The sequence below is a fragment of the Amblyomma maculatum genome, chromosome 3 (assembly GCF_055883805.1).
Source record: "Amblyomma maculatum isolate TAMU_Amacu chromosome 3, ASM5588380v1, whole genome shotgun sequence".
Classification (NCBI taxonomy): domain Eukaryota; kingdom Metazoa; phylum Arthropoda; class Arachnida; order Ixodida; family Ixodidae; genus Amblyomma; species Amblyomma maculatum.
Genome location: NC_139346.1, coordinates 99,270,266 through 99,296,024, shown reverse-complemented (window position 1 = coordinate 99,296,024; position 25,759 = coordinate 99,270,266). Strand labels below are relative to the sequence as shown.

Here is a 25,759-nt window from a genome sequence, read left to right as displayed (position 1 = left end):
GTTTTTGATTGACAAGGTCTGTAATGAAGCGTCTATCTATGGTTCGTTTGATTGAGTATAAGCAGACAGCCTACGGCAGGGTTAATTTTCTGCTGCTCTCTATGGCGAAACAAAACAAAAAGATAGCCTGGCATGATAAAAAATAGTTGCCTTTTTCGGCACGTGTAGCTCGAGCCAGATCATATAAATTGTGTAGCATCTGAGCTACAGTCAAACCTCTGAGCAGACAAAGCTAGTAACACTTCCTTTGCAACGCAGTGTCATTGAAAAAAGAGCAGGTAATTATGAAAGCGTTATCGAATTTTTGAGCAGAATTCACAGGCGAGAGTGCAAAAACTGACACCTTATTGTAAATCTGTGAACATTGATATTTTAGTAATTAAAATACTCATTTATAATAAGGTTATTTTAAAAAAAATGCCATGCTTGAATAGTTCACATCAACTGCAAATATTAGAGAGGAGTAGGAAGATCTGAACATTTAATATGAAATTAGAAGCGCTTAGTATAAAATACTGTATTAGATCCTTGGGCGCTTTCTCTAACCATAAATTAGAGCAATCAGACAACTATAACAAGCACCGTTCCGCCGCTATTCCTTTTACTTGCACTGACTCATGTTGGTGACTGCTGGTAGCGGCACCTAACATTATCACTTGCGATAAATGCTGGTGGCTTCCACACAAACCTGGCCCGTTCGAAGTTCCACGTTTCACAGACGTTTTAAGTTTGGAATACAAGCGATTAATTTATGTGGAGCATTCAGTTCAAGAATTATTTTGATATAACGAAGCAGGATATAAATGTGCCTATGTTCTATTTCGGTATAATGAATGCCACAGGGCATATTGCTTGAATTAAAACGTGATGGAGTTGATTCATAATGTGTTCTATGCCTAACCATACCGATGATACTTTACAACGAGGTGGTTATATGTGTGTTGTATCTGTTTGCGCCACGCAGTAAATACAGTTCTTAGATTTCTATTCCCACAGACCATCATTGGCAGCAAAGCGCAAATTAATTTAATCTTGTTTACCCTATTGAAATAAAACTTCGCACTTAATACGATGTGTGTTGAATGGCGCAGGAGTCACTGAGTAGAGTCAGTAAAATTATTTCTGCACTATTGATCCTTTTATCTCTAGACAAATTTATTGCCCTCCTTCTGTTTACAGGTACATTCGCCTCGTGATATGAACTTCAAAGTTGTTCTTCTCGGTTTGGCCATTTTTGGCTTTTTGATGTCAGGTAAGACCAGTCAATAAGCAATTACTTTTATTCTTTTTGTTTGCGAGACACAATGAAAAATTTGTCAATGATTTATCGCCTCCTACTAAATTCATCATTACTGATGTGTGTCTCACTGCCTTCGACTGGTGCATATAAAAAGTCAGCCATTCGAAATCGATCAATGCCCGTTGAATAGCGAAAGTATTCAGCTATAATGGGACATGCTAGAAGATAGAGTACGAACATATAATTAAAAATAGGGATTATCGTTGACTCCTTTGCAACCTTGAGATAACCGAGCCGTACAGTAACCGCACATCACTCAGAACTCGCATTTGTACCCATGAAGAGTTTGACGGCTAAAAATACCCGATTAAACAGGAGTGCGAGATCGCTCACCAAAAACGTTAAGGCCGCAAAACCGTCGGCTCTAATCCTTCAGGAGTACAAATATGGTGCTACTCTGAAACAGGAGGAATTTGCCTCGCTTGTTATGCCGAAAACTGATCCAGGGCTGCGGCACTAAATATTAAAAGGTTAACGATTTAGGTACGTAGCTAAAAAAGGCGCCCGACTACTGTGCCGGAGCTCCCGGGATCGAATCCCGGGCTCGGCGGCTGCGTTTCGATGGAGGCGAAACGAAGTGGTGTCCGTGTGCTGTGCGATGTCAGCGCACGTTAAAGATCCCCAGGTGGTCGAAATTACTCCGTAGCCCTCCACTACGGCTCCCCTTTCTCTCTATCCACTTTCACTCCCACCTTCATCCCTTCCCTTACGGCGCGGTTCAGGTGTCCACAGAGCAAGTGTGACAGATACTGCGTCTTTCCCTTCCTATGAACCAACCAACCAACCCGCTATGCACAAAATCACCTATAGTTCACCATGTTCATTCTAACCTAAGGAGAACTTGAAAAGGTACGGCGCCGATGTTTTCTTTGCCGGCAATCAGCATACAATACAACATAAAGCATAAAAGTTTTCTTCGTGTGCATCTTAAAAAGTTTTATTTGCAATTGGAATCTTATTGATTTTTGACTCAAGCATCACGCTCCATTTAGATCTTGTGGTCAGAAACCTGGCTGTCGGGTGAAGCACTTCTCTGAAGTCCGCTTTTTCGCACCATTTTCAGGGGTGGTGCTTAGCACTGCAGAAACGGCGTCGGAAGCAAAGCGTGCCGCAGAACCGCACGAACGCGCTGCGTCCGGAGCCCAAGGTGCTGAAGAAGAGCGCATTGGTTCAGCCTGCATTACCACGCTCTGTGGCGGTGGCCTGGGCTAGATGCCGAGACTCTCTCATGGAACTGTCCGGAGTGGGAGGAACACCAACTTTTACCACTTTTGCAAAAATATTGAAGGCACCATTATGTAACCAACAATTGTTTGCACAGCTCTCTCACCGTCAGTGGTGCCAGAATCTCTTTCGATAAGATCAATGCAATAAACGTGCATACGAAATGAACACAAGGCCTATTCACCGGAACGTTTTAAGTCGTACGTCTTTATATCCGTAAATTAATAGACGATATACAAGAGGTCGCGATGAAAATATTAGCATGGCTGGCCTCAATTCTACCGTCTCTTACAACAGATTGTAGATTTGGAAATTAAGAAAGTTAAAAATAAGGATAATTTAAGGTGGTTGGGCAAACAGTGAGCTCTATTTGAGGGGTTGCCTGTCTTTAAAGAGTGTGAAAGAAAATCGTGACTATAATCTTTCTCTCAAGAGCAGCAAACTAGAGTTCAATCGGGTCAGCAATCGAAGCAGCCTACTTGGTTAACCGCTTCTTCTTTCAAGGATCAGCAGCTTGATACAGACAATTTGAACTTTTTGCTAATATTTATATCTGGGAATATACTTTCGACCACGAAGGCTGAGGCACAGCAAACGTTGCTCACCAGTCGAGCACACGCTCATTACGGCGACATTGCCGTACGTGGTGTATGTAGTTATGAGAAGGAGAGGAATGAGAGGGTAATTAAAGACACTTAAGTTGTGCAGCTCTGTGATTGGCAAGTGTTTCTTTCGTTGTCGTCATCCAGGTGGTTCTAGTGAAGAAGAAATCCGTATTTGCCTATCCGTAGTCGTACAGTGTAGATCCATTGAGCTCTAATACTCATGTACCCACACCCCGATGTCACACAGGCGCACGTCCAAAGAGGTCCTTAAGGGTGCTCAGCCAGTCCCTCTTGCACAGCTCTATAAAAATGTCGTCGCTTGTACATTGCCTGGCCGGCGCATTGTGCTCCGTGCTTGTGCGCCTGCTGATTATGCAACCTTTGCTTTGATGTCAGTGAAGAAAAACTAAACAAAATATCTATCCGCCTTAGAACGGCTCCTGGACCCACAGTATGAATAAATAAATGAATGAATAAATAAATAAATAAATAAAATAAATAAATAACAGCTGCTTTAAAGTGTCTTTTAAAGTTTCCTTTTCTATTTTCAGTCTTAACATCGCCTCCAGGTCTCCGCGCGCGTTCTTTATATGTCGCACTTTCGCAGCGCGACTGTGCACACTGAATTATATCGTCTTTTTAGCACCTAATAAATCGTACATGCTTGTGTGCGCAGAGAATTAATGACTCTGGAACCGAAATGGGCCATCGTCGGCCATTTAAAGAGGCAAATAAACAATACTAGAGGTGAGCTGCCCCTGAAATAACGATATAAAACAATCTGGTAGTGTAGAAACCTGACAGTCAGCTGCACTCTAGCTTTCATATGCGGAATACGTTCCCCTACCGTCATATTAGTTTACAGTGAGTAAGGAAATCATTCCAGATAATAGGCATTTTTTATCTGCATTTCACGAGGCCACCAGAACTGCGGAAACACCACATGGCCTTGTGGGCGTATAGGTGCGTATACAGGATTGCCAGTTTTTCTAGGACGATATCCTCCCCGTCCTTCAACAAATCTGTAGTTATCTGAACCTTTCCAGCTGATTTCCCCCTTTTCACAGTTTCTAATGTTTCGAGACCTCTTCCTTCGTCACTGGTGGAACTTCGGACTGTTTTTCCCTACCGACAATCTCATTACGGTCCTGACTACTATTTCTACAGTAGCAATCTGTGTAGAACTCCTCAGCTACTTTGACTATCATGTCCATATTCATGACGACGTTGCCAGCCTTGTCACTTATTGCATACATCTGGTTTTTGCCTATTCCCAATTTCTTCTTTACCGCTTTAAGGCTTCCCCCGTTCATTACAGCATGCTCATTTTTCTCCATGTTATACTTCCTTATATCGGCCACCTTGCACTTATTGATTAGCTTTGATATCTCGACCAATTCGATCTGGTCTGTCGGATTGAAAGCTTTCATACTCTAGAGTTTCTTAATCAAATCTTTCGTCTCCTTAGACAGCTTACCAGTATCCTCTCTAACTATCCTACCGCCTACTTCTACCGCGCACTCAGCAATTATATCTCTGAAATTATTGTTTATTGCTTCTAGGGTAATGTCGCCATCCTCGGTTAGAGCTGAATATCTATGCTGTAGAGAGATCCTGAACTCTTCTGCTCTCGCTCTCACCGCTAATTCGTTTATGGGTTACTTTCTTACAAATCTGTTGCGTTCCTTCTTCAGATTTAGGCTAATTCTGGAGCACGCCATCCTGTGGTCACTGCATCGCACTTTGCCGACTACCTCTACATCTTGCATAATGGCGGGGGTTGAACACATTATGGAGTTAATTTCATTTTAGTCTCCCGTTAGGACTTTTCCATGTCCATTTCCAGTTCTTCCGTTTGCTGAAAAAAGGAATTCATGATTCTTATGTTATTGCGCTCTGCAAACTCAACTAGCAACTCCCCCTGCTATTCATAGAACCAATGCCATAGTCACCTACTGCTTGGTCTCCTGCCTGCTTTTTCCCTACCTTGACATTGATGTCGACCATTAGTACAGTATACTGCGTCTTTACTTTTCGCATTGCCGATTCTACATCTCCATAGAAGCTTTCAACTGCCTGGTCATCATAATTACATGTAGGTGCATAGGCCTGTACAACCTTCAGTTTATAGCACTTATTAAGCCTAATTACGATGCCTGCCACCCTCTCATTAATGCTATAAAATTCATCTCTATATACTTCCGCTATATACTTATTGATAAGGAAAACCACTCCTAGTTGTTGCCTCTCTAGCAAACCTCGACAACACAGTACATGCCCAGTCTTCAATACAGTATATGCCTCATTCGGCCTCCTAACCTAAGCCCTATGACATCCCATTTCATACCCTCTAGTTACTCTAACAGCCCTGCTAAACTAGCTTCACTAGCTAGGGTTCTAGCGTTAAAAGTTGCCAGGGTCAGTTTCCAATGGCGGCCTGTCCAGTGGAGCCAGAAATTCTTAGCACCCTCTGCTGCGTCACAGGGCTGACCGCCGCCGTGGTCAGTTGTTCCGCAGCCGCTCGTGCCTGAGGGCCGGGGTTTTATGGAGCTTATCATGAGAGGTGACAGACTTGAGAAGTGTGGGCTTAAACTGAATCACAAAGACGAAGATCGTGGCATCTTCCCCTATCAAGTCATGGAGCATCCAGGGGCAGAAGTCAAAGCCGTAACAGATTTTCTCTAATTGGGCTTCAAGATTAGCCGGGAAGGTGACTGCAGCCATGAAATTAGGAGTCGCCTGCTTTTGATAAAGAGAGCCATGGCTAGCATTGACCGCCTATTTAAGAGCAGAGATATCAGACTGCCCACAAGATCCGTATAACTCGTGCTGTGGTCTTTCCAGTTGTGATGTATGGATTCGAGAGTTTAACTGTGAAAAAGGCTGACCGCCGAAGAATTGACGCGTTTGAATTGTGGCAGTGTCAGAGAATCGTGCGAGTTCTTGGAATGCCAGAAGATCAAATCAGTCGATGTTGTCGACCATAAACCCGTCAAATTCTAAAGTTAAAGCTCAGCTACTTTGGTCATCTGAAGAGAAGAGAGGAGTCACTGGAGAAAGCTTTGATGTTGGGAAAAGTTGAGGGTTACCGGATACGGGGCAGGCAGCGAACGCGATGGTTAGGTGGCATCCTCGAGGCGCTGCAGATGCAGTTATGTCATATTAAGAAGATAGTGACAGACCGTAAAGCTTGGCGTGAAATGGTCCATAGGGGCACAATGTGTCGGACATGACTGAAAGACTGAACTGAACTGTAATATAAATTACCAAGCCAGGTGTATAAAGATATCTGTACGTACAGCCTGTTATAACCCTTATAGTTAAGATATGAAACTAGCGCGTTAAAAGGGATGCAAACCCCGAATTATGCGACAAACCTAAAGCAAACATTTTGATGTGGGCGGAGAAAAGTAGCATTCGCAACAAAAACTTAAAAAAATATCAGTCAACCATGTAATAACGAGCAAGAAAGACTGGTAAAGCTGGTGTGCAGGGTCCGGTATAACTGTTCAAACAAATCACTCTACAGCAAGTTGACGTCAGCCTCAGTCTAGCTGCCATAGTTGTGATCATCAGGCTATCTTAGCAACCTCTGCAGCAACTGAGGAGGAGTTGCTGTCTTCTTCTCCAGCAGGTGTACATTTATCAGGCCGTCTCGCCTGGAGTTCACTCGGCTTCTGCTAAGATGAATAAAGAATAAAAAGAGAAGTGCTATTGCTTCGATTCCCTCGAAATTGATGAAATAACGCACGCCAGTACAAGTATTAGATCTAAAATCAAACAACACGGGCAATGCTCTCAACTTTAGCATGCGGCGTCCATCCTACCAATTTCTTTCGAGCTAGTCCTCATCAGATTGGTGCTAAGGATAGATAACGCCAAAAAGTAATTACTGGAGTTAATTTAGAGTGATAAAGAGAAATATTTTGAATAAAAAAAATAGGTGGTGAAAAGAACGTTTTTATAAAAATATTGCTGCGCATTACCGAGCCTGACATATTTGTAAACAATGCGCAGAATGCGACAGATATTCATGCAGAAAACCCAAGAGAAATTTGAATAACATAGAGCGTTGTGACTACGTGTTTACATGTACCACACCGTGCTTAGGCGTTTAGCCCCGCAACAAAATAGGTAGCACGGTCGGGAATGAACGTCGCAATTATCGGGTTGCGAGAATGTACCCGCAAACATAACATTGGCTACATCGCTTGCAACTACAAACGTGCAATATATACAAATCTAAAGAAATAAGCTAGGAGCCTTGACTTCAGATCCGCGAGATATCGGTACCAAAAAAAAAATTTTCAATCGACTCTACATCAGCTAGGACACTACTCGCACAGAAAAACAATGTACAAAATGAAACATAATTCAAATCTGTCTTGCAACTTACCTCGCTGGTATATAAACTCTCACTTCCTTTCCATCGATCCCACTTCTATCTCTCCTTGAGCCTAAGGAGGAATGAAAATAACCTAGTCTTTTACGGGTTTACTCAGCGCACACCAGTACACACAAACGCTCGTAATGCTCGCTTGGTGAACCTGACAAGCGCATAAGTCACGCTGTCTAACATTCTCAAACAAGTACAACCAACAGCGAGACAATCCCAGCCTCAAACAACGCAAGCTTGCTTGAACAGTGCAACTGCTACCGCTCTGAGCGCCCGCCGAGATTCAATATGGCGTCGCGGTGCGAAAGAGACGGCGTGGGTCCAGTTAAGGATGGCCAGACCCTGAACGGCGGCGCTGACATCGAGGCCTCATAGTGTGGCACCGATTGTGACGCAATCTGGTGGAGCGGAGCTAGTGCCTGAGTATGAAGCAGCGGCTTGGTGACACGGTGAGACCACTGGGTGGAGCTCTGCTGAAAAGGTTGGTAGGCAAAGGCTGTTAAGGGCCATTGGTGACCACCGGCCACCGGCCACGCGACGAGGTTTCAACCTGGTGTAATTGCGCTTTCGTAATAAAAGTGCCAATGCAAAGGTTGTAGACGTCCTCGAAAAACACATAGCTGCGTTGTTTCCAGCAAAGTACGGTATTCGCTCAGGAATATTTTAGCCAGGATAGCGAGAACATCGCTATCCATGTTTTGAGAAGGTCTACAAATTTTGCATCGACACTTTTCTGGGCAGCCAATATTTAGAAAATAGCTAGTAGTCAACTGTAGTCAATGAACAAAACTCTGAAGCTTAGCATAGGATATTCCTGAACATCTCTGAATTTTCTTCACTGCGCTGCGGCGACGCGTATTTTATAAACCTTCCCAATTAACCATCGAACGTACGTCGGATGTTCGGAGTACGTCCGGTTCTGGACATATGTATATCCGTCGGAGTTCAGCTGATGTCCGATGGACATCTCATGGATCTCCGACGGATGTACAAAAATAATTATTTGAATCTCTCAGGGCGATCCCCGCCGGATATTCGTTGGCGTATCTATTGAGGACATTGAGAAGTGGTGCCTCATCCACTTATAAAGTATCTGTGATTACTGGAGGCAATTAATAATTCTGGTAGACTCCATGCACTTATACGGGCCCATAAAATCCCAGAATTTGGACAGGCGCCCTGAAGAATGTGAGATGCATGCCTCTACAAAGCAATTAACGGCCACAAAGTACAATGGGTACAATGAATCACAATCACGGCAATTTTCAACAGGTTTTCAATCTGGTCCTACCAGGACAACATCGGGCCAAGCAGTACTCTTATGGCAGGATTCGTAGCCAAAGTTGGGATGATTTTCTAAAAAACAAAATTATGCCAAAGCAAAGCACTTTTATCGAAAGGCTAAGCAAATTTTCATGTCCAACATAGTTTACTACAAACGATATTAAAGATACGCAACTCAGTATTTCTGCAAACTTGTCTCTACTCATCAATGCATCTCCTTGGTTGTAAGGCCTGGAGAAGTATTTGCAGTGCATATTTTTATTATCGCCATCAACCTGATTGCAACGTGCAGAAGGCAAAATTGAGCACTATGATTTGCCGCCAGGGATAATAAGGTCTAAAATTTTCAAGATTGCAGTTTTGTACTGTAGAAGGTATAAAGCAAATGTTTAGTTCATAAATTGATACTCCCTTTCAGATGCAGTTAGCAGCCCTGTGAAAAGCAAGGGTGACTGGTGCCATTTAGGATCCTATGCACTTCTATAGGAAATAGTGCTCATACTTGCCTCACCTCCCCCCCCCCCCGTCGGTGGGGTCAAAAGTAGGAGCATAGATATCTGTTATAGTGCACAGAGTTGAGAGGCGCCAGGAATGAACCAGGTCGCCCTGCCTTTGGCAGTCTTGCAAACTCTTTGAGATGAAGTATTGGAATTAGTGATACTGTTACGGTGAAATAGAAAAGGTGTGCTTATTTATACTGATATGGCAATGGGGATACGGTGAAGCCTACTAGCCCCCAGGCGCCAACGCTTTCTCCTCTTTTTCTCCCAGACCAGCACAATTCTTCCTCGTCGTCAGTGGCGTGACATTTCCCCCCTACTCAGCCTAAGCCCTCTGGGCGTGTTCGTGAGTCGCGCCAGGCTGACACGGCTTCAAGCGATCAACATGACATAGTTCGGTTTTGGTAGACCGACGACCCTATGCTGTCAGGCGGGCTATTGGATAAGTTAAATCGCTCATGCGTTTGACAACCACATATGGGCCGTCATAGTGGGCCAAGAGTTTTTGATGTAGGCCACTGCGCCGAATTCGACGCCACAACCAGACTAAATCGCCTACAGAGTACGTGACCCGCCGATGACTGGCATCGTATCGCACTTTAGAACGTTCTTGTGAAGCACCAGACCGTAATCGGGCGATTCTCCGAGCTTCTTCGGCGAGAAAAATGGTCTCAGCCAGGCAGGGGTCTTCACGGCATCTGAAGGGCAGGATAGTATCCAGGGAGTAGCGTGGCGGTCTGGCATAGAGCAGGAAAAATGGACTGTACCCAGTCGTCTCATGCGTGGCGGTATTAAACGCATACGTGATGAAGGGTAGTATAGCAAACTTGTGTCTACTCTTCAATGCACCTCCTTGTCTGTAAGGCTTCGAAAAGTATTTGCAGTGCATCTTTTATTATTACCATCAACCTGAATGCAAAGTGCACAAGGCAAAATTGCGCACTTTGAATTTCCGCCAGTGATAATAAGGTCTAAAATTTTCAAGATCGCAGTGTTATTCTGTAGCAGGTATAAAGCAAATAATTAATTCAGAAATTGATACTCCCATTACGATGCAGTTAGCAGCCCTGTGAAAAGCAAGGGTGGGAAAAGGCCGAAGAGAGGTGGGCTGATGTTCGAGATATAATACAAGAAGTTGCTACTAAGGTAGTTCCAAAGCAAAAGAAATGCAAGAAAGCAAACTGGTTATGTGAAGAGGCTTTGCAAATAGCTGAGAAAAGGAGGATGGCAAAAGTTATGGGGGAAAGAGAACGATACAAGGTTCTCAATTCGGATTTTCACAAAATAGCAAGGAGAGATAAGAATGCCTTCCTGAACATACAGTGCCAAGCAGTTGAGGACAATAGCCAATTAAGGAACACAAGAACTCTGTATAAGACAATCAAAGATATCAAAGGAAGCTTCTGTGCTAAGCTGGGCGTGATAAAGGCCAAACGAGGTAAGGACCTCACTGAAGCCTCAGAGATAAAGAAGAGGAGGCAGGAATACACAAAAGAACTGTACAAGAAGGACGCGAATGTGCAAACCCAACATAAGACGGTTGTGATTACTGATCTCGAGCCGGGCATCCTGAAGAATGAAGTTGAATAGGCCTTAGCCAGCCGTGCTTAGAACAAAGCTAGCGGAATTGATGGCACTCCAGCTGAGTTGCTTCAAACCCCCAACCATGACGCTGTTACCATTCTGCATACATTATGTCAGAAGATTTGGACAACCTTGCAGTGGCCACAGGATTAGAGGAGGTCAGTTTACATCCCCATTCCAAAGAAAGGCAGTGCCAAAGATTGTTCCAACTACCACATGATCGCACTTATTTCTCATACTAGCAAGGTGATTTCGAAAATCCTCCAAGGTAAGCTGCAGCAGTATGTGGATCAGGAGCTTCCGGACGTGCAAGCTGAGTTTCGCAAGGGCAGAGGAACTGGAGACCAAATTGCCAACCTTCGCTTGATCGTGGAAAGAGCAAAAGAGTTCCAGAAACCCATCTACTTCTGCTTTATTGACTATGCAAAATTTGTTTGACTGCGTGAATCACAGCAGATTGTGGCAAGCTCTTCAAGAGATGGGAGTTCCAATTCACCTCATCTGTCTCCTCAGGAACCTGTATGAAGGGCCACAGTCAGAACTGGGCATGGTCTTACTGATTGGTTTCCGATTGAGATAGGAGTGAGGCAAGGCTGCATACTGTCGCATTGCCTATTTATCCCATGTGCAGAGTGCATCATGAGGAAGGCCGGTCTGGACGAGTATTCAGCTGGAGGGCAGATTGCTGGAAAACGTTTCAACAACCTTAGATTTGCGGATGATACCACTTTAATGGCAGAAAGTGAAGTGGAACTCAAGAGACTTCTGATGCACGTACAAGAAGAGAGTGAGAAGTTTGGGCTTAAATTGAACATTAAAAACACAAAGATCATGGCGTCTTACCCTATCAAGTCCTGGAGCATCAATGGACAAGAAGTGGAAGCTGTGACAGATTTTCTGTTCTTGGGCACCAAGATTACCTCGAAGGGAGACTGCAGCCATGAAATTAGGAGACGCCTGCTTCTGAGAAAGAAAGCAATGGTTAGCCTTGACCGCCTAGTAAAGAGCAGAGACATTAGTCTGCCAATCAAGATCCGTATAACTCGTAATATGGTTTTTCCAGTTGTGATGTAGGGATGCGAGAGTTGGACTGTGAAAAAGGCTGACCGCAGAAGAATTGACGCGTTTGAATTGTGGTGCTGGCGAAGACTCTTGAGAGTTCCTTGGACTACCAGAAGATCAAATCAGTCGATATTGTCAACCATAAACCCTGACTGCTCATTGGAGGGTCAAATTCTAAAGTTAAAGCTAAGCTACTTTGGTCATCTGATGAGAAGAAAGGAGTCGCTGGAGAAAGATTTGATGTTGGGAGAAGTTGAGGGTCGCCGGAGAAGGTGAAGGCAGCGAACGCGATAGTTAGATGTCATCCTCGAGGCACTGCAGATGAAGCGATGTAATGTTAGGAAGATAGTTAGAGACCGGGAAGTGTGGCGTGACATGGTCTATAGGATGACGAAGAGTCGGACACTACTGAACGACTGAACTGAACTCATCACCACCAGTGGAACTCTCTGGAAATTTCGGCCGCGTCGGATTATTTTCATTGCACTGGCATTGCACAATACACGGGCACCTTGCTTTTTGCCTCTTTAGAAAAGTAACCATCCTGTTAGAATTCGATCTTGCATACTAAGATTCAGCAGTCGAGCGCCCCAACTATTGCAACGCTGCGGCAAGACTGAAATGCAATGTATTTGTTTTCCAGACACACTGTAAACGCGGACCTTATTGCAAAGAGTCAGCATTATGCAACGCAGGTGCTGTAGATATGACCAACTCTTGCCAAGCAGTTGCAAGTAATCTGTGATTCAGTACATTGGTACTAGGTATAAGTTCACTGAACTATAGCTGGACATTCCTCTGACTACATACGGCAGAAAGCAAAAAAAAAGGGCTGATTATGTGAGGGGAAAAAACCTGCGCTACAGTTCAAACGTAACTACACTGTGCTGCTGAAAACAGGTACTATACTGTCACAAGCCCAGGCCAGTCACCTCCACAGCACATGGCAAAGGAATGAAGCCTGAGAGCAACTTATGTAACACACATGCACCATACTAGCTGATGTAATTATGCAGCATGCTAGCTGTTCTCATTATGCAGCAAAACATGGCCTTTGTCAGAATTTGTCGGTATGAAAGGTTCATTGCTGAATATTTTGTGGTGGTCATTGGTTTTCAATCAGTTCCAGCAGCACATAGCAGGATGTGAACAGTGCATGAGAAACACACAGGATAAACAAGCACTGAATCAGATTTAAAAGTAAAAACGGTATCTATAAAATGAGGGCATACAAAGGGTGCAAATAATATAAGATAAAACTATAGATGAATACAATCTATGTGCTTGAGAGGGATACAGGCTCTGCTGGCACATTCATACTTGAGCTTCACGATCATGGCTGCTTCCACTATTTTGCGTATGAGATTATTATGGCATTTGTTCAGAATGGTGTTTGTTAAAAAGCTGGGGAATATATTCCATTGCTGCCACATTTGTACTAGTACACTGGAAGATTTCTGGACTATGAAACTTTAATATCATTGCTGCACTCCACAAATTAGTCTTCTATTGATAGTTCGGCCAGTTTGGCCAATGTATGCTTGCCAGGAGATAGTGGAAAGTAGTATATGATGATTTCTGTGCATGCTACGATGGGATTCTTCAGTCATAGAGTACGAACAGTGTTTTTCTTTGCCGTACCTATCAATAAAAGGCTAACAAAGCATTGCAATGAGATTATATGCTCCCTGTTCAGAAATTCGCAGTGAGCATTGCAATTGTGACATCAATAGAAAATGTACCCCTGTTTTGGATAAATGACCATTTTGAAAAAGTGCAAAACAAAGCTCGCATGTTGATTAGAGGAAGCCGCCATTGTCGCAAACCTGGTGGATGAATGCATAAGCCCAGCCTACGTTTTTCTTTCGCGCAGGAAGGTTGCTTTCATCTCTGATTTTATCTTTGATTTCATTTGCACCCTTTACACGTCCTCACTTTGCACATTCTTTTTTCCTTTTAATAGTCTGGTTCAGCTAATCAACACTGAACGTTTCACCTTTCTGAAAATGAAAAGACACCAAATGTCTTAGCCAAAGCAGTGTCCACGCAAAGAGACAAAGCCAAACAAACAGAAAAAGCACTGTCACACATTGAGACTAGAAGGAGTCACAAGCCACACACATGCCTATACACAAAGCAAGACAGAGCTGCCACACAACCCTCACAACAATACAGAAAACTGCACCAAGATACTTCATTTCTGTGGATATAGCTCGTGAATGTGTCGCTGACACGTAATTCCGTTTCCTCAACGGTAGGATTCCAAAGCTTCTTTCTCTCCACTGGTTGTCTCTCAGCAAGTTAAATGGAAATTGTTGCGGAGAGGTGTCTCTGAACGCCACATAAGGTACACCAAATACACCCGACATAACATACACCCAAAGAAGGCAGACAATGATTACAGCGAAGGTAGTTGTAAAGTGTAACCAATGTCATACCGTCACCTCCTGGCTGCGTTCACGGTTAGTTTTGCGGCTATTAAGGTATAAAACAATGACATAATGCAATCTAAAGAGACACACAGCCCAGGAAAGATGTCGGTAGCTCATTGTAACGTTGGAAATTAAATCAAAATCCACTTCGAAGATTCAAACAACATACCACTGCTCAGGTAAGTAGTGTTAATTAATTCCGGCAAAGAAGCTTTTTTTTAGAAGCAACGGGAACGGCAGGCTTCAAATGCACTCTTAATCATTTTGACAATATTTCCGATGTTTGTCACCAGGTGACGCTTCTTGGAGGGCCGTACTAGAGTTACTACCCTACCAATGAGAGAACGGAATCATGCGTCGCTGACACATCGGCAACCTTTCTTTTTTTACAATAAAAGCCGCTAAAATTTCACGTGCCACTTCATGAGTTATGGCGGACACTGCTTTGATTTATTTGGTATTTTTTTTATTCCTGGAAAGGAAAAATATTCATTGTTTATTAGCCTTATGCATGGGTGATAGAAGAGTTTTGCAAGATAGCGATGTGCCATCAGCTTAGGTGTGAAGGAAGAATTTAGCTCCTTGTTTTCATAATGATTGCCAATAATGTACATGTGCTTGGGGTTCTCTCTTTGTGCTACTGTCGTTACGCCGTTGTTCCTGTGTTCATTGACAAATTCTGCAGCAGGGCATTGACAGCATATCTGAAAAACCAGGGCTCCAATGAAGAAAAAGTGGTCTGCTCACAATTTCGCGACCTGTAGCTCCATGGCAGCCGTAAGGCGCTCATATCTGGCTCAGCATTTACCTCGGTGAGCTATACGATGCTTGTCAAGGCTGCACCAAAGCATGGTATCATCTCACTACGATCGATGTACAAATATAAGGATTTAAGTAGAGAATATGAGTGAAGTCAGCAAATCTAACCGGACCTTTAAACTTTATGGTACACTTCTACTGAGCAGTGCAACATACGTGCCGTACATGTTTAATCCCTCTGTAAGCAAAAGGGAACGAGTCAATATTATGCAAATGTAATATATTTAGATTTTCAGCCTACCTGTTCTTTCTATAACCTGGTATTATTTTGGCACCAATCCGCTACGTGGGCAGGTCCCATCTACAAAAAGAAAGGACTTAAAAAGATAGCAAAGTCACGCATCTCTGCAAAGCCCTAGTTGTTCTGGCATTATGCTTCTTACACATTCCGTTCAACCACAACGACGAACCTGCATATCATTCAAGATTCACTCCTAAAAACTATTTTCTTTAACCACGACATCTGCGAGCTTTCTTTTGTCGCCGTGCGGCTGGGCACGGGTGAACATAATAATTACTCTCATTCCAAAACTACACTCTGCCTTGAGGGTTTCCTCTAAAATATTACCAAACACTAATAATAACCAACGCAGACAGAAGATAGAGGCGCGAGACACTCATTTCCGGGCCTTGGTGCTCCGCTCGTAAATGCGAATAATGTTGTGTCGTGACAGGTATTGCCTCACGCTGGTAACCACTCCGAAGCATGAAACTTCACGCCAAGGTGAACAAAGTGCACCATAGGTTGCAACTGTGTTATGACCCTTCACAAATCCGGCAATAACATCCAAAAGTAATGTTCACGCACTGTTACATTCGGGTGTGACTAGACGCTCCTTTTTTCATGAAAAGCAACCAAGCACCATCTCGGCAAAGTCAGTTGCACAAAGCTTCAGGACCAAAAGAAGGCCTCGACTAGCTCATAAGGGGAACATAACTTATGTAGCACAGCCAATTAAACACACAATAAACAAACAACTCAAAATAAGCTCGAAAAACGAAATTCCAAACAAGCACCACGGAACTTGTCGGCTGGATTGGCTTTGGATCGGATCACATCGACATTCCGGTGTTTGAGGTGAGCTTTTATGCTGTACTTCCATGGTGCTGCCTGGTATGAGGTTCGTTTTCACCGAACGAAGAGTGCATGCCTCGGCACGTAAGACAGCTGGAGAAAGAAAACGGCATTATTTCTCAAATCAGATGCTAGAAAGACATATGGTTAATTTAGTTGTTATTTTATATCAGCGCTAGTAGGAAGGAGTCAGATAATTCATCTGCACAACAGCCGAATCACTTGTAAAATAGTTTACGTGGGGACAGTTAAAACATGTATGTCGGTCACAAATTCGATCGTGGTCATAGACGGACATTCTCTCATACCTCTCGGACCTCCGCTTGCGTACATCCGCTCGCCATCCAATAACGAATGCCCCTCGAACATACAACGAATTTACGATTCGGGTATCCGAATTTGGACATATGTACGGATGCCTTGCGAAAGTCTTCTCATGGCAATGGAGATTGGGATCCTAATCTGTCGTACCACGGATATCCGTGTGTTGACTGGCTTGGTCTAAGTTAGCTGAGGCATGGTATATACGAGTGCATACATGTATAACAGCAGCCACGAGGGGGCGAGGCCTGGGAAAGCTATTTTAAATTTTGCTATTGACCTGGATGAGTACAGTAAGCAATTCAGGACGCAGACATCACAGTAGGAGCAAACAGAATACGCTGATGGTGGAAACAGAACCAACGACCTCCGAATGTTCCGTCCGGTGTTCTTACCAACTGAACTACATCGAGGTCTGTCGACCCGTCTACTTGTTTGGGTTACCATCGCCTGTAAGCTAATCTTAACAGCGATCACCAGCGCCACCAATCATAGTGGCGTACGTGGAACGTCCTCGGAACCACCAGCGTTAGGTGGAACGTGATTAAGAGGGGAGGGCGGAAACTATGCAAGAGCACCTTTGCGCTATTCCTATAGCTGTGTGTTGGCGTTAACCCAGATTCTCGCAACTTTTTAAGCAGGAAATAAAACGGAAATGAGGGGCTAAGAGGCATTAAGGAAAGGAGACAACAGTCTGCGAGGCCAATGAAAACGTCTGGGAACTTTTTTTAACGTTTTGCTATTGACTGGAACTAGTGTTGTATTATATATAAAAGCATACTGTTTGATAAACACACACACACACAGATATATATATATATATATATATATATATATATATATATCGACATGGTTTACTTGTGGCTAATGGGCCAGACTTAAATTCAAACCGGATGTCACAACTCTTTCTCGATTATCTATTTTATTCTAACAAGTTTCGGGCGGTGGACCTTCCTCCTTCAGGGTAGAATTTAGAATGGAGAATGAGTCCGCACATTGCACCACTGTTAAGAGATGGACAAAGAATTTCCGCTCTCAATGTTTGGAGAAACGCACATCACCGAATACATATAAAGAAGGCCGAAAAGCTCCCGTTGATTCCTAATATACTGTAGTTCTACATTATTACCTAAAGGAACGCCACCCAGAGCGCATCGCCAGTCCCTTGGAGGTGCTCTGCATTTTTCAGACAAGCATCTCTTATTCATTGCAGTTAGGTGCCGCCAAATATTTGTGTATATTTAGAACCTCCTGTTTATTAACCTTCTGTTTTAATTTTTAAGAAATACGAAAAGCCCGCAGGTCTCTCATATATCCTGAAAATATTTGCAGCCCTATTTTTATTGGAACGTATTCAGGCTTGATGATTAGTTATGGAGGGCAAACGAGCTGAGGGCCTAAGTTCTGCCACAGGCTACGCCGTTGTCATGGTATATTCTGTAAACTGTGAGCAAAAAAAAAAAAACTACGCTGTGCCCCATACAAGGTGTACGCGACAGGCGACATGGCCAGGTCTACATTGGCTGGAAGGTTCTCATGCGTCGCGCAAACAGGTCACCCGGCCTAATCTTTAGAAGGGTAGGTGTTGGCATTGTACGGGCATGGAAACAGAGAACCTTATAAAGAGTGCAGCAGTTGGCTTCAATCTCACGAAAGCCCGTCCATACAACTTACTTAATCGAGTCAGTTTATGCCGTTGTATCTACATCCTTCAGATGACATGTTGGCATGCAACTGCATGCTTATGAGCATTCTAAACTAATAGATACACACAATCTGGGATCAGTAAGAGGAGATAGTTGAACAAATTGGAGTTCATTACTGTCAAGAGGGCTATCGGTCTAGAATACAGTTTCAGTTGACATTAAGCGATAAGAAGCTACCGCTTTTTTATTCGCTGGGCTTCATATCAGTTTTTGCACTAGGGGTTAGCGATAAGGCCAAAAGCAAATGTCGCGTGCACGAACGAAGATCGAGAAAAGCAACCACAGACAAATGTTGCCTGCATTTCTGGTCACATCTCAGAGGCCAATCTTCAGGGTATTCCAAATATCATCCCACCGAGCACGTCTTTCATAGGAGAACATAAGGATATCTTGTCGGAAGATATTTCTTCTCAAGAGAGCTGAAAAAGCGCTTCATATAGCGTTTGAACAAGTTGATGAGCCACTCGGGCTGTATTTTCAACCCGTTTGATTCTTAAAAAATACAAAAAAAAAGCTAAAAAATTGTCCTTTGAATCGGAAATGAGGCACAAATTTACGATTGCTTAAACATTATCATGACCTTCGCCGAGACGGTGCAGTTGGTTAGCGCGCTCGACAACCCTGTCCGTGCATGCGGGATTGCATCTGTTCCTCGGCGGTGGCTTTTTGCTGAAGACCGGAAACATGGTGCCCGAGTGCTGTGCGATGTCAGTGGACGTGAAAGAAACCCAGGTGCTCCAAATTTCCGAGCCTTCCACTACCGCATCACTCACACCCCGAGTCGCTTTGTAATGTTAATCCAATAAGTCAAATCAAACTAATCACCATGACGCCTTGTAAATGCGCTCCAAGTATAGCATCAGCATTCTCTTTTCGCTCACAGTCTAATATTAACAGGACAGCGTCAAAGGTTGCTTTCTCCCTGTTGTCCTATACTGTGGCCGAGAAATAAATTGCCAGCCTCCTGCTCATTGTAATGGACGGGTAATATAGCAGGCCGTTGACCTTACTCAAGCTTCTATCAGGCCCAGACCACGTATAAAAAAACTTGGCAGCCCATCTAAACAAGAGTTGTTCCTTTGAAGTGCCATGGTGTGGAATAAATTTTGCGACACGCAAGGATGCCGATTCAGACGCGCCACCGTAAGGCAGCGCAGGTCGGATCGGAGGGTTTCGTCAAGCAGGGCTTTAATTTATGTATTGTGGTTTATTACATATCATGGCATTTGAAGAGCCTCTAGGAATGCTGGTAGGAAAGATACTAGAGGGACAAATAAGGGGCGAGTAAAAAGGCGAATTACGAAGTGCAATTATGCGATTAAGAACACGCAAGAAAAGCCGCTGGTGGCATATGTAAACTCTGTCCTGAAAGGTCCCTATATGCGAAGCTATTCGATGTTTCGATTTACTGTTTGAATGACTTTCGGCCGCAGATGTTTTTCATTATCAATGTCATTTTACACAATATTATCAGGCAACATATCAGTACAAATGAATAATTTCAGATTTAGCTGAGCCATTTGCTGCGTGATCGTTTAGCTAAAAATCGTCTTTTTTCTGCAGAGGCATTGGTCTCGTGATTACCCAGTGTTAGATTTCCCGAAGAAGTCCTATCCCGGGCTATTTTCTAAAAAGCTTTCACTTCACTGTTGCAAAATAAAAACAGCTATTTCTCATTATTTCACTGAGTTATCTACTGAACGATTCAAAGCGTGATTGGCCTGAATACACTACTATATCAACGCACGCGTTATATTCAATAAAATCTAGCTTTTAAAACGAAAGTTTATACAACAGGAACTACCACGTTAGCAAAATAACTGGTTGAGGATAGTTAGAAGTAACAATACGTCATGCGTTCAAGCTCCTTATATGAGCAGTAAATGTGAATATGCGTTACAAACATAAAATGTCATCCTCATGTACCGCTAATTCTCGAAAAGATGAACCTGTTTTCTTTGAATCAATCAGATCAAATATTTGTGCATATATTTTGGGACTGAGTCTAAACATTTTTTCCGAGCACGAAATTTAAGGCTGTTTTCCACATTCTTAAACTGTCTTGTGCCAGACATTATTTGAAAAGTATTTGAAACTATAAATTTTATCTTCCAGTAACCTCAGACAAAAAGCATATAACTTGTTAAACTCCCAAGTAGAGAACATACGCTGGATTTTTATATAATTTCTTTATATTGTGGGAGCATCATAAAACGTTTTCTATTGCATGTCTACTAAATTCGCAAACTCACTAGAGCACAGCACAGAGATTAGTTCTATTTTCGTCATGGCAATGTCTCCCTCGCACGTGGAAAACAATCGTGAACAAAAGCAACAAAAGGAGCACAGCGGTCACATAAATAAATCTACTCTCCGCCCGTGCCAAGCAATCGTAAACGCTAGCTGCGAAACAAGCAGAAGAGCCGCACAATTACTGTCCCTCCCGACTGCTGTCAGTTTACATAGATAAATTATGCGGGCGTTTATAACGGTGAAGGCACATAGCGAGATACATTGGGAGTGAAAAAAAAAAGGAAGCATTGCAATCTTTTGAAGAGTAAATTATTTTGTGCAAATTCGCGTACTTCTGTTCAATGACACGATTTTTCTTCATCAGTAAAAGCAGATGAGCTTTTAATAAGACTCATGTCATTACTTACGAAAATTGATCTCAAATTTGATAATTATGAAATTGCAAAGACGCAACAATTTCGGGCTTCTCTATGAGGCCATTTTATCCTTCACAACGGGTAGTGCTATCTCTCCTAGGATGTGTAAGGAAGTGCTCTTTCGGGAGTGTTGTGCACTTGGTGATGGTTCAACGCCTGTAATACTAGAAGGGGAAGCTTGACTAGTGATGAAATCAGATTACACCAAGATTTGACTCCACTATATGGTGCCTTGCAGTTGCTACCCAACTTTGAATATCAAAAATCTCTCAGCATTTCGACACAAGCCTATTTGTCTTAATGTAACCCATGGGACTATTGTTCAAACCAAATTACATTGTCTGAAGTCGTATACGCATAGGGCCTGCTGCTAATGGGTCTCGTTCGTCACTGATGGTACGTTTATATTGCAGTCAAGGATTGCAGTAAGCGCTGAAACGCCTTTATGCGAATAATTAACCACTCGCAGAATTACTTCCCCCGCTTTCTAACTTGGTAATGGATTTGTGCGTGATGCACTGCAGTTAACGTCACGCATGTATATATAGTAATATACGAAGACGTTATCTCTGCGCATTATCTGGCTACCGGAACAAGCAACTAGCCTTAGATGTTAGACAGAGCCTACTTTCCGGGCATGATCATTGTCAAGGCATGATAATATGTCCCTATATTTGGAGAAATTTGTTTGTTTTTCTCAAAGCATGATAATTTCCCTATATTTCGAGAAATTTGTTTGTTTGTTTTTTGTTTTAGGCAAAGGTAGATGTTTTGAGAATATAAATATAAACCTTCGTGAATTTAATACTGGGGAATAGTCTGACGCGCTTTTTCCTTTGTAGTGGTGACGGGCTGTTGACTAAACGTTCTCGCTGTCACCGTTGTGTTAAAACGTGATCTAAAGCATCACAAGAGAATGATGGTAAACCACACTCCTAATTTTCCCAACTGATGCTCTGATGCCAAGCCGCGTAACGTGCGATCTTCCACAATTTATACGTTGCGTGAAAAAGGTATTTGAGAATTTCGCAGACAGCCGGTACAATTCAAAAGTCTACGTATCGATATAGAAACATCTTTTTTTTTTCACGTTTCCGTAATGTCTGTAAAGCAACTTTGCAGGCATGTAGAGATTGCAGAAAGACAAGGGGTTCAATATTCTGTGCAAAAGATATTTGAATCCAGGGCCTAATTTCAACTAGCACTCCTAGGGACTTATGCCTTGACAACACAATGCAAATTCAGGAGTTGAAACGGCCTTTTTCTTCGCGACTCTCGAATGCACGTTTCTTCTCTCTCACGTTTGCAAAAGACCTCTTTTGCAATTGCATCAACGAGATTGCTCGTTCTTAATAAGGATAAAAATGAGGAAAGGCAGGGAGGTTAACCAGTAAAAGCAACCTGTTTGCTACCCTGCACTTGGGGGCGATGAGTGTATATTAAAGTTGTGAGAGAGGGATAGCTGAAGTTAGTACAGCCACATAAGAGACACGCCACATCACATCACGTCACAGTCATATCATAGCATCATAGCAAACTCATAGCCTTTGGATTAGGCCTGTGCTTCTATTAAAGCGGAGCAGTGCCTGGGAGGCCTTCTCCGCAGACGATAGCCGTTGCCAGTGACCTAAAATCCTAATTTCAGTCAATAGGCGTCCATCTAGACGCTCCAGCGTACGGCACAGACACTGTCTTTCCTCACTGTATATCGGGCACTAACAAAGAATGTGGCCTATAGATTCGTCGCATCCGCAGTGTGTACATGCAGGGCTGTTTGCCATGCCTATCATAAAAGAATAGGTGTTAGTGAATGCTACACCATCCCACACGCGGCAAAGCAAAGTTTCTTCTCGTCGGGGTAGGCCAGGTGGAAGGCGGAGCTCTAGGTCAGGGTCCAGGGATTTTAAGCGGCAGTTCGCAAACTGGCTAGAATTCCACAGGGAGAGTGTGGGTTCCCGCGCAAGTGCGCGAAGACTGCCCGCCGCGTGTGCCCTGGAAAAGGGAGTCAAAACACAATCGCCGTCTTGGTGGGCTGTTCGTGAGACCTCGTCCGCCCGAAGATTGTCCGCTATGCTGCTGTGTCCTGGAAGCCACTGGAAGATGAAGTCTTGTCCTCCATTAATTGCGCAGTGATGAATTTGCATATTTCCGCAACGACTTGTTCATCAACTTCACGGCGTAGAGAAGCTTTTAAGGCTTGCAGGGCTGCTTTTGAATCTGTGAAAATAGACCATTAATGGGGGCTCTTTTGACCGATATGCCTAATTGCGACACAAAGAGTGGTCAGCTCTGCAGCTGTTGAAGAAGTCTCTTCTTCTCATTCTTGAGAATTCTTAAACAGACTAGCGGAGCCACTTTGAAATTCACTTACGGCCCTTAAGACCAATTTATCTTCTGGTGAAGGTGCGGAACAACTTTGACATAAAGGGGCTCTGTCCTCATGTTGTGTAAGCAAAGGTATAGATTAGTGTCACGTATGTGCATTCCAAAAAAAAGAACGTAGAATGTGTTTAGAAGAAAGTGCGGGCTTAGCAAACTTCCTTGTATCATATCGCTTCTCCGTGCACAAAAGACGCATGATGCAAAGAGACTTTATACTTCTCTGATACTGTATCGAGAATTCGGATATGGAGTCGAAGTTATAGGAGTAACTATTCACCACTATACCCGCTTAGTGTTGGCGAAGTTGGTTTATACTGGTTTATGGGGAAGCAACCAAGCGTATGATAAATGCCTATGAGAAATGCCGTAGTGGAGGACGCCGGTAATTTCGACCCCATGTGGTTCGTTACCTTACACTGGCTTTGTACGGCACACTTGTGCCTTGCTTTTCGCCTCCATCAAAAAGTGGCGTCAACGGCGGCATTTCCTCTATCCTCCTTGTACCCCAAATAGTTGCGCCGATGTGGCAGTGCTTAGTTCCGCCATCGGACAACAATAAGTCCGCCTCGCGCGGCAACAGCCCATTATGTGGCCCTTTTTTTTCTTTCTTCTTGAACCAACATTTTGGTTCAGGGCCCCTTTTCCCAAGCATTTCACCCCAGAAGAGCCGAGCACCAGGCCGGGGGAAATCTTGCACCCATTGGAAACCGGTGGGTACCCGGCGGCACTGGGGATCGAACCCCGTACCTCCCGAATGCGAGGTGGATGCTCTACCACAAGTGTCCGACCCACTGAGTCACTACGGCGGGGTCTGTGGTGAAATAGCACTGCCGGGTCGCAGAAATGTGCCTCAAATATGGACATTGATTAACATATAAATGTTCCACCAGTGGGACCATTGCGGGTTAAATTCGCAAGGCTAATTCCAAAGTGCCTTGCAACAACTGTAACCCTGCTTGATTCACGTAGTCGACTCCTGCAAAAGTAAGCAAACTACATTGCTGCAACTATTTTGCAAACAAATTACACATCGAATACTCAATCTTCTCAGTCATTGTGGAAGCCTTATTTGGCTTCCTCATGTGGCTGCCTTCAATTTTGTGTGCCGCGCATTATCTCTCTCCGCTAAAATATCCTAGCAGATGGATGCGAATCAGAAGGGAGGAGATTTGAGCGATGTATTTACTCCACATCTATGAAACGCAGCGAGTGGGAGGAATCGCGTTAAGCTTCAAGAAGATATAACCCAGGTTTTATTGTGACAGTGTAGTTTTAAGAGGAGCTACGCTCCAGCTCATGGGTGGTAGTGAAAATACATATTTTCGCACATTTCGAATGCTTCTTGGTAGGAAGTGCGTCATTGCAGAATTCAGTGTGAATTCAACTTTATGCGCTAAAGCTTTTTTTTTTAAATAACTAAATTGAAGTTCGTGCAATGTAGGGACAATTAAAGTAAGATATTATAATTAGGCAAGGAGACACAATCTCCCCAGTACTATTCATAGCTTGTTTAGAGGAAGTATTCAGAGACTTGGAATGGGAGCAGTTAGGGATAAGAGTAGATGGAGAATACCTCAGTAATCTGCAATTTCCTGATGACATTGCCTGGCTAAGCAACTCGGGGGATGAACTGCAAATAATGATTGATGACCTAGACAGGAAAAGTAGAAAGGTAGGCTTGAAAATCAATATGCAGAAGACTAAGGTAATGTTCAACAGCCTCGGGAAGGAACAGCAGTTTACATTAGGTAGCGAAATACTGGAAGTAGTAGGCGAATATGTCTACTTAGGACAGGTAGTAACCGCAGATCCGGACAACGAAAAGGAAATAACAAGAAGAATACGATTGGGATGGAGCGCATTTGGCAAACACTCGCAGATTATGACTAGCAGCTTACCGGTATCGCTCAAGAGGAAAGTATACAACAGTTGCATCTTACCTGTACTCACCTATGGGGCTGAAACGTGGAGGCTAACAAAGAAAGTTCTACTTAAGTTGAGGACAACCCAGAGGGCTATGGAACGAAAAATGGTAGGGGTAACATTAAGAGATAGAAAGCGTGCAGAGTGGGAGAGAAATGACTCAAGTTACCGACATTCTAGTAGAAATTAAGAAGAAGAAATGGACATGGGCAGGACATGTAGTGCGAAGAGAGGATAACCGATGGTCGCTTCGAGGAACAAACTGGATTCCAAGGGAAGGAAAGCGTAGCAGGGGGCGGCAGAAAGTTAGTTGGGCGGATGAGATTAAGAAGTTCGCAGGGGTCAAGTGGATGCAGCTAGCACAGAACCGGGTTAAATGGAGAAATATGGGAGAGGCCTTCGCCCTGCAGTGGGTATAATCAGGCTGATGATGATGATGATGATGATGATTATAATAAAATTAACATCTTTAAACCA

General features: G+C 43.5%; 1 long non-coding RNA gene across 1 annotated transcript; it reads left to right on the top strand.

Moving 5' to 3' along the window:
• The first annotated feature begins 214 nt into the window (after positions 1–214).
• Positions 215–2,697, top strand: LOC146195409 (uncharacterized). Its single transcript, XR_014706008.1, has 3 exons — positions 215–278; positions 1,180–1,252; positions 2,364–2,697. It is a non-coding gene; the product is annotated as an uncharacterized LOC146195409 (long non-coding RNA).
• The last annotated feature ends 23,062 nt before the right edge of the window (positions 2,698–25,759 follow it).